The following is a 10,232-nucleotide window of genomic DNA, read 5'->3' on the forward strand; positions in this document are numbered from 1 at the left end:
CCTTGCCCTCAACAGTGACCCGCTGATAGGCCGACAGAGTCCCAGCATCCTGGACTAATGTGGCACATACCCTGGGAGGGTGGGAAAAGGGGGTGGGGGGGATGGAACAGGCCACGTCCTAAGTGAATTGGGTGAGTATGAGGGCCTCCCTGGCTCTCCGGGCTTGCTGGACCTTAGCTGCTGTTGCCTGCCCTGCAGCCTCCGGTTGGTCCTCCAGTTCCTCCCTGGCCTCGTCCTCCAGCCCCTGCTGGTCTGGAGCTATCTCATCCTCCTCCTCGGAAATGACCACATGTTCCTCATCATCAACCTCCATCTCGTCGCTCCACTGCTGTGCCAGGTTGTGGAGGACACAGCAGACCACCACAAAGCGGGTGACCCTCCAGGCGGTGCACTGGAGTGTACCATCTGAGCAGTCAAGGCACCTGAGCCGCATCTTGAGGAGTCCGATGCACCGCTCAATCATAGCCCGTTGGGTACATGAGCCTTGTTGTATCGGGTCTTCGCTTCGGCCTCTGTACTGGCGTCATTCGCCAGGTTTTCAGCGGATACCCCTTATCCTCAAGACCCATCCTGATGTGCTCCTCGAAGAGGCCGGGGACGACCAACTGCCTCAGGATCTAGCTGTCGTGGACATTCCCTGGGAAACGTGCACACGTGCATGATCTTCATCTGGTGGTCACACATAAGCTGTATGTTGAGGGAGTGGGATCCCTTTTTATTAACATAGGGCACTCAAAGATGGCCTGGTGAGCACAGGGCAACATGCAGGCATCTATTACCCCCAGAACTGGGGCATCCCGACGATGATGGAGAAACCTGCAGCCCGGTCACCTTGTTGGGCTTGTCAATGTCGAAGATGAAGTAGTTTTTCACCTGGGCACATAGGGCATCTGTGACCTGTCGGATGCCCTTTGGACTATGGCTCATGAGATACCACACAGGTCCCCGCTCAAGCCCTGGAAGGATCCTGAGGCATAAAATTTCAGAGCTGCGATGGCGTTGAAGGCCATCGGGAATGGGTGTCCTCCTCCTCCATGGAGTGGCAAGTCCACAAGGATATGGCACAGATGCTGCACTGTCTGCTTGTTGAGGTGGAGCCTCTTGCAGCATGCGCTGTCTGTCATCTGTCTGAATGACCAACGATGCCTATACACCCTGGGCCATCGTGGGACCGCCCTCTGGGTCCCGCTTCAGCCTGATGAGCAGAGGGTCCTCAGGGTGTGGGGCGGGGTCCGGCTCATGTTCTGCTTTCTTGAACATCTGCTGAGGGTGCTGCTGCCGTCATCTCCGGCGTCTGGCTGCTCGGCCGAGTAGCAGCACGACTAGGGCAAGTTCTGAGTTTAAAACCCCTGCCATAGTGTTCAATATCTGTAAGGCATTGGGACAGAGTGTTAGACTGACAGAGAGCGGTTGATCCCATCCTGAGACTCTCCAATCCCGCATTGACCCCCACCCAAACGCCTTGCCCATGCACTCCTGGCTGCAGGGAGCCCCACTCATCGAAACACAGACCCTGAAACCGGACACCCGTTCATAACGTCACCTGGACCAGGCACTGGTCCCCTCCCCGTGGTACTCAACCATGGTCCAGCCATGGACATATCCCCGGAGCTGTGTCCCATCCCCTGGGTATTCGGATGTTAGCTGCTGCATGTGTGGTGTTGCCCGTCCCAGTGTTCAAACACAGTGTCCAGGCATCACAGTTTGATTGGGATGCAAGGCAATGATGCCCACATGCTACATGGCACGCCCACTCACGGGAATCTACTTGGGTTGTGTGAAGTGCTCACTTAACCACGATTGCCAATTCCCTATTAGCAATAGCCTTGGGCACATGGTCAAGGCCTTGGCAATCGGTGAGGCTTACGGGTGGTCGGTGGGGCAGACGGGCAGTGACAAGGGTGGTCACCAGAATAGGTACACACAATCCAGGGGTTGACATTGCGGTGGGCGAGTATTTGCTCCCCCAAGCGTCTCTTCCCCACCCTCCCTTGGCGGCCCACGCTTGCAGAGGGTCTCCTACACCCAGCCAAGGGTCCCCCAACTCTCGCTGAGCACTGGGGTGGCAAGCACAGCACCCCCGGGCTCTTTGCCTGTGAGCAAAGTTGTCTACTCACCTCCTCAGCTCCCACAGATGCCCTTCCACCAAGTTCATGTTTTTAAAAAGGACTACTAATCGGCACCAGTGTGACCACTTGCTGGGGAGGTCGATGAATGTCAGGAGGCCGTTGGATAAGGTGTGGCTCCTGTTAATTGTATGGAAATGGGGCTTAAGTGATGATAATTGGTTTCTCGCCATGCTACGGCGGGATCCCGATTTTGCCTACGAGAGCAGGCCGGTTGCATTGCAAACTGTTTGGCGCCTGGCGCGATTCTCGTTTTCTGTCTCGCCAGTTATTCACTGGCCTCATTTTGCTCAAGCGAGAGCACAACGAGGCCGGAGAATTACGCCCAAGGACTCATGATTTTGGGAGGAATGTGGCCTGGATAGTGGATTGGTTAATGGACAGGGAACAGAAAGGAGGAATCATTGGGATTTTTAGTTTGGCAGGTTGTGTCTAGTCGAGTACTGCAAGGATCAATTCTTGGGCCTCAGCTATTTACAATCTACATTAATGATTTGGACAAAGGGACAGAAAGTAATATATTTAAATTTGCTGTTGATGCAAAGCTAGTTGGGAATGTAAGCTATAAGGATGACACAAAGAAGCTGGAAAGAGACAGACAGGGGGCAACAAGATGACATGTGGAGTATACTGTGGGGAAGTGTGAGCCTGTTCATTTTAGTGACAAGAATAGTAAAGCAGATTTTTTTTTAAAGCTCAGAAACTTACAAACGTTGATCTTCTGAGAGACTTGGGTGCACTCGTACAAAGAACATGTAAGTTACATGCTATTACAGCAAGAAAGTAGGAAAGCATATGACATGTTAGTCTTTATTGTAAGTAGATCGACATATAGGGATAACTAAGTCATGCTAAAATTGTCCAGGTGTTGGTAAGACCACACCTGGAACACTGTGCAATTTTGATCTCCATATTTTAGGAAAGATATACTTGCATTGGAGTCAGTACTGCGAAAATTGGTCTAGATAGATCCCAGAAATGGGAGTGTTGTCCTGTGATGAGAGGCTGAGTAAATTGGGTTGATATTCTCTGGGGTTCAGTTTGAATGAGAGGTGACCTCAATGAAAACTATGAGATTCTTAAGGGGCTTGTCAAGGTAGATTCTGGGAGGTTGTTTCCCCTAGATAGGGAATCTAGATCAACTAGGCATAGTTTCAGGGATAAGGTGGTTGATCATTTAGGACTGAGATGAGGAGGAATTTCTTCACTCAAATGGGTTGTAATTCTTTGAAATTCTCTATCCTGGAGTGGTGTGGATGTAGCATCATTCAATATTTTCAAGACTGAGATAGACAGGTTTATGGTTTGTTAGAGATCAAAGGATATGGGAAGCAGTTGGGAAAGTGGAGTTGAAGCTCAGGATCAGCCATGAACAGCGGAACAGGCTAGGCATACAAGAAGAATGCCAAAAGCTGCGCATTCTGGTACTTGTCCTTATCAACCATTTATTTTTAAAATAAATTTAGAGTACCCAATTTTTTTTTTCCAATTTTAGGGGCAATTTAGAGTGGCCAATCCACCTAACCTGCAGATCTTTGGGTTGTTGGGGTGAAGCCCGCGCAGCCATAGGGAGAATGTGCAAACTCCACACGGACAGTGACCCAGGGCCGGGATTCAAACCCACATCCTCAGCGCCGCAGTCCCAGTGCGTAATGACTGCGCCACATGTCGCCCCCTCATCCACCATTTCTAAGGCTTACACCTGGAATGTGCAAGAACACTAATCATTCAACTGCATGGGTGCAGCTACAACCATGCTGAAACTTTCAACACCAGCCAGGACAGAGCTCCTACTTCTGGACTCAATATTCACACATTGAATATCTACAACCTACAGGGATTCAGAAACGTCCGTGGGCACTTTGACATCACAACCCATTACTGAGATCTCTGCTGCTGAGAAGGATATGAGCAGCTGCATTGTGGAAATACCATTTATTTGTACTTTTCAATCCAAGCAACACACCATCTTGATTTTGATTTATACTATATATAGTGTCTATACCTATTGTTGGGGCGGTACAGTGCTGCAGTGGTTAGCACTGCTGCCTCATGGTGCCCAGGACCCGGTTTCGATCCCAGCCCCAGGTCACTGTCCATGCGGAGTTTGCACATTCTCCTCATATCTTCATGGGTCTCACCCCTACAATGCAAAGATCTGCAGGGTAGGTGGATTGGCCAAAGCTAAATTGCCCCTTAATTGGAAAAAATAATTGGGTACTCTAAATTTATTTTTTAAAAGTCTATACATATTGTTGACACTGCAATGTCATACGTTTCATATCCTGAAATTCATTACCAAGTAGCCTCCAATATTGTAGTGGACATAGCCTGTTAGAGTGTAAACTTGACTCTAATATTCTACTGATCATTTCTCACTGTTCTGTATTCCAGCAAATCCAGGAACAATGTGAAAAAGGGATCTCTGACTTACTTTAACTTTCTGAAAGACATCAAGTCCTTTTCCAGTCACCCGGAACATCAGCAAATTTTTTTTGACTGTTTCATTTGAACATCCCACAGGCAGAATGTTCTCAGGTTTTTATTACTTCTTGCTGTGGCACAAAACTGGAAAACCAAGGTAAAGTACAGCAATCCTTACGACAAACCTTTAATATTAGGCAAAATAATGTCAAGGAAACGACAACGAGGCCGACTGTCTCAGGAAATTGATCTCAATAGCTATCCAGAAAGTGGAGAATTTGCGATGGTGTGTCAAGGGACAAGCCCACAGCTTTTCTTTGGTCTAATGCATACTCGAGCACTCCTGGTTCAGCAGGTGATGATGATGCCTTGGCAGGTTTCTGTCAAAGTTACTGCAACAGCTGCTAGGTGGTGCGCAAGAATGGCCCACATTAGCTCATTCTCTGAATTTGCCTATCTCCCCGAGGGAAAAGTATGCTGTCTTGCTGCAGAATTTACTTTTATGTTTAGCTTCAGTACATGGGCTAAATGTATAGCACTGACCCCGTAATTGCTAGTACTCTTAAAAGCGATACACCCAACCTCAATACACCCACCTTATAAAGTTGTTAGTAGGCCATAACCATAAAAAGAAACTGCATAAATATTGGACATGTTGTAAACTTCTTTTCTATAACAATGAGGTCTAACATCAAACTGGGTCATAAAGAACCTTGTGCTGTCATTTTGTCTGCATAGATATGGCCCTGGCATATAGATTGTCATACCAGCCTCAACTTTTAACTTAATGCATCATAACAGAACATAAATCACTCCTTTTTAACCCCTGGGGCATAGTGTGTTTCATATATTTTACTTACACTTGGGAACAAATATGCAAGGTTACAATTAATCATTCACACCTCTGATAATGGTGTCTGCTGCAGCCATTATTAGTTGTAATTTTTGAACCATTTTTTCAGGGAAAGCAAGAATACTGAGTGTTTTTTTAAAGAACACTTTTAGCCTTGTATTTTCACCCAGGAGATCAATAAGCACTCCGTGTCTTTCTCAGAAAGGAGATCTGATAATAAAAAGCTGACTATACTCTGAGGATTGCGAAGCTGTAATCCCATCAATGCAGCTGCTTTGGAGTCATTCTTATTTCTCCTATTAAATGGGTATGACTTTTCATAGTTTTTGTGAGCACTGTCCTTTGGCTGACCCCACTGAATTTTCTTTTTCAAGATTTACAAATGAAATGGTAAGAAAATAATGGTCGCTGTAACGTCCAAAGAAATCCTGATAAAGTAATTGGCAACAATTTTGTCAACAAAGCACTGAGGCAAGATTAGCTAATCAGGGGTCAAAGTTCTGGTTATAACTAGAGGTGAAAGGATATGTGACTGGCAGTTTAAGACATACTTTCACAAGCATTTTATGTCTTTGCAGCCAAAGAATCTCAGATTGAAATACAAATTCTCTAAGTCAAAAGACCACTTCAGAAGCTTTTTAACTATCAAAGGTCTACAGCAGTTTTCTAGTGTCCTGCAATGAATGAAATATTGTTTCCTTCTACTTAACAGAATATTTGGTGGAGAAATATGTTTGATGACACACTGCATAGGCAGTGATTATTAAATTATTAGAAGAAAATAGGAGACATTATTGTCGACAATATCAATGATTCCAGGTCTACAGGACAACAGGATAGGCGTTTCTCCTTGCTCTGTATCTATGCCTGGTTGGTCTATGGAGGGATGCTATTAATTTGGGCATTGTACTCCTTTTAGTTAATTTAAGTGTGGCCATTCAGACACAACACACTGTAGCAAATCACAGGATATCATATCATTCTCTCCTCCCACTCTGCTACTCAGGCATAATAGTAATAGCACAGCACAGTTCTCTAATCAGCTTTAAACTTTGAAGTTCAGAGTATTATTGTGCATATCTGCTTATTGTGAGTTCAATCTTCAGCTGTGTCATTTGGAAGTTTTGACAATACAGATATCACAGCAAGGGGACTAAATTTGTATATATAAGTAAAGACAATGTTGCTAAAGCTTATTTTTTTAAATGTTCCAAACCCATCTGGCTTCCCTCATCACTTTTGTATACAGATGTTTTGGCAAAGTGCAACTAGTAGATCATTTTATAGATATTATGGGCGTCAATCCCGCCCCCGCCGTCTCCCGAATTCTCCGCCCCCTGAGATTCAGTGGGGGCGGGAATTGCGCCGCGCCGGTCAGCGGGCCCCCTGCGGCGATTCTCCAGCTCGCGATGGGCCGAAATCCCGCCGCTGACAGGCCTTAAACCACCTCTGGTACCGGCGGGATTGGCGGTGCGGGTAGGCTCTGGGGTCCTGGGGCTGGGCGATCTGACCCCGGGGGGTGCCCCCACGGTGGCCTGGCCCGCGATCGGGGCCCACCGTTCGGCGGGCAGGCCTGTGCCGTGGGGGCACTCTTTTTCTTCCGCCCCCGCCATGGCCTTCACCATGGCGGGGGCGGAAGAGACCCCCTCCCCTGCGCATGGGCCGGGATGATGTCAGCAGCCACTGATGCTCCGGCACATGCATGGACTTCCGCCGGCCGGCGAAGGCCTTTCGGCCCTGGCTGGCGGGGCGCCAAAGGCCGTTCGCGCTGGCCGGCGGAGCGGGAACCACTCCGGCGCGGGCCTAGCCCCTAAGGGTGCGGAGAATTCCGCACCTTTGGGGAGGCCCAACGCCGGAGTGGTTCATGCCACTCAGTCCCGCCGGGGCCCCCCGCCCCGCCGGGTAGAGGAGAATCCCGGCCTATGTTCTCATGTCCTGATACATGCACACTGTAAGCTTTTCCCCCCATATGTGATAGGTCATATACATTCATTGTTTGAATGATGCACATAAAAATTTGACCTGACAGAAAACAAATTTGTTGATGGTTGGTGCTTCACACTTTTACAAACTGTCCAAAGAAAAGTAGAGTGGCAAATCCATCTCATTCTTCGAGTAAAATACTTCATAAGCCTTGAGTGACAAACTTTGAATAGGTTATAATGGTCTTCCTACAAGTGAGATGACCTCAGTATTCTTCTTTCCTCTGAACACCCATACTCTGTTGTGCTATGCTCATAACTTGTTTGCCATGAAAATCTAAACTTGAACTGGAATTCCATCAGTCTTGGATTTAAAACATGAGCTGATTTCAGTTCCTACCACAAGAGCACTGCAGTGGAGGCTGGATCATTGAATATCTTCAAGGTGGAGTTGGGCAGATTTTGATCTCCAAGGGAGTGAATTTCTACATGTAGGAAAGTGAATTTAAGGCCATAATCAGATCAGCCATGATCTTTTTGAATGGCAGAGCAGGCTTGATGGGCCGAATGGCCTACACCTGTTTCTCTTTCTTATATGAGTTTGCGATCGTTCAGTTTTTCAATGAAGACAAAAATATATTAACAAAAGCATATTTTAAAGAAAAGAAGATTCAATTTTGAATTTATGTATTGGAAATTATAATTGAAGAACACTTCGACATTTGAATGAAGATTTAAAGAGCAACCTCTGTCTCCTTTGTACCTGGAGAATTTCAGTGCTTGAATGCAAAGTGGAGGGGAAACTTGGTTTTGGTATGATGCCATCAGGGTGAGATTGTATGCAAGGGAAATGAATTTATATTCAATACGCTGCCATAAGGAAAGCTATTTCGCAAAGAGGTCTGTACAGGGACTGTTGGAAAGTCAAACCCTGGGGTGATTAATGGATGAGTCGCAATACTGGCAGTGGTAGGGGAGTGGTGAGTAACGTTTTGGGCCTTAAAGAAGGTAGTCATGGGAATGGAATGGAGATGAGAATACATGTTCAGGTCTGGATGTCAAGGTCTCCCCCCCCCCCCCCCCTCTAAAGTGGACTTGAGATGTTCTTGGTATGCAATCTATGATGCTGGTGGAAATTAAGACAACAGTTTCAGTTCTTTGATATGAAGCTGCAAGTTTCAATTGTTCACATCCTAATCTCAGCCAGGTAGTTGGAAAGTGGAACAGTAGCAGCAAAAATGGAAATGATGAATACAACGGACAGATGAAGATGCATAATAAGGGAGTTTTTTATGTTATAATTTGTGCTATTTATGCCATTGTGAAGACTATAATAACATTAAAGAGGAAATGTTATTGGACTATGTTTCAAGATGCAAGAGCAAGATTGGTGCCTACAATCTACAGGAATGAAATGAGCAGGTAATACAATGGAAAAAGTAATGCTATTATTTCAAGTCCAGCCCACACAGGCCGTCACTTGATCAAATTCTAATGATAATATGAGGCACAGCTTAAACAGCATGTTGTGACATTCCGCCCCCCCCCCCCCCCCCCCCCTCCACCCTACAATAGTTTTAAGATAGGATGATGAACTATGTAGAAGCAAAGCTCCTGGTGTGCAGCAGAGACAGCATTGGACAATGGATGAAAAATAATCAAAGGAGGTCATGCTTTATTTAAGGCTGAGACAGATAGATTCTTGGTCAGTAAGGGAATCAAGTGTTATGGGGAAAGGGACAGGAAAGTGGATGTAAGGATTGCCACAGCCATGATCCTATTGAATGGTGCAGCAGGCTCGAGGGGCTGAACGGCCTATTCCTCCTCCTACCTCTTATGTCCCTATAGGCTTAATGAAGATAGAAATGATCAGGATATCTTTCTGGTGCAGAGCCTTAGTAGATATGAGCTGGGGGCAGAGACAGGGCTGGAACACTACATGTTTGATTCTGAGCCATTCTTACAACCACTGTGTCAGAATCATAGTACACAACAAAATAGTTGGAAATGAATGGCACAGTGGATTAGCATTTTTGAAAAACCATCTGCTGTGCCTGTCGTCCATCAGGGATGAAAGTAAAATGAGTTTGGGAAGGCTCAGCCAAGCCCATCGTTGGCAGAAAACCGGCAAAGAAAACCAGACTTTATTTGATATTAGGCGAGTTTCAAATTGTCAATGTCACTGGGAGCCTGATGTTACCAATGTTTCACCAGTAGAATGGAGGTTGTCTTTGGAGGTTAGGTTCGGTTAGGAGCATTCTGGTTATGTTACTGCTCTAATAATCCAGAGGACAGGACTAATGCTCTGGTGACACACGTTCAAAACCCAATATGGCAGCTAATTTGATTCACTCCAGGTGATATCAAGAAACAGCTGAAGGCACTGGACACAGCAAAGGCTATGGACCCTGACAACTTCCCAGCTGTAGGATTGAAGATTTGGGCTCCATATCTAGCTGCACCCTTAGCCAAGCTGAACCAGTACAACTACAACAGTGGTATTCCCAGCAATATGGAAAATTAACCAGCTATGTCCTGTCCACAAAGACAATGCAAAGTCAATCCAACTAATTACTGCCTCAGTCTGCACTTAATCATCAGCAAAGTGATGGAAGATAGTGTTGACAATACTAACATGTAGCTCTCAATAATGACGTGCTCACTGATTTTTGGTTTGGGTTCTGCCAGGGCCTCTTGACTCCAGCCCTCTTTACAGCCTTGGTCCAAAAACAGACAATAGAACTGAACTCAAGAGATCAAGTGAATGTAACTGCCCTGAACATGATGCAGCATCTGACCCAGTGCGGCATCATTTACCCTATCAAAACTGAAGTTAATGGGAATCAGGGGGAAAATTCACCACTGGCTGGGGTCAAACCTAGTACAAAGGAAAATGATTGTGGTTGT

Source organism: Scyliorhinus canicula, chromosome 8, assembly GCF_902713615.1.
Source record: "Scyliorhinus canicula chromosome 8, sScyCan1.1, whole genome shotgun sequence".
Lineage (NCBI taxonomy): Eukaryota > Metazoa > Chordata > Chondrichthyes > Carcharhiniformes > Scyliorhinidae > Scyliorhinus > Scyliorhinus canicula.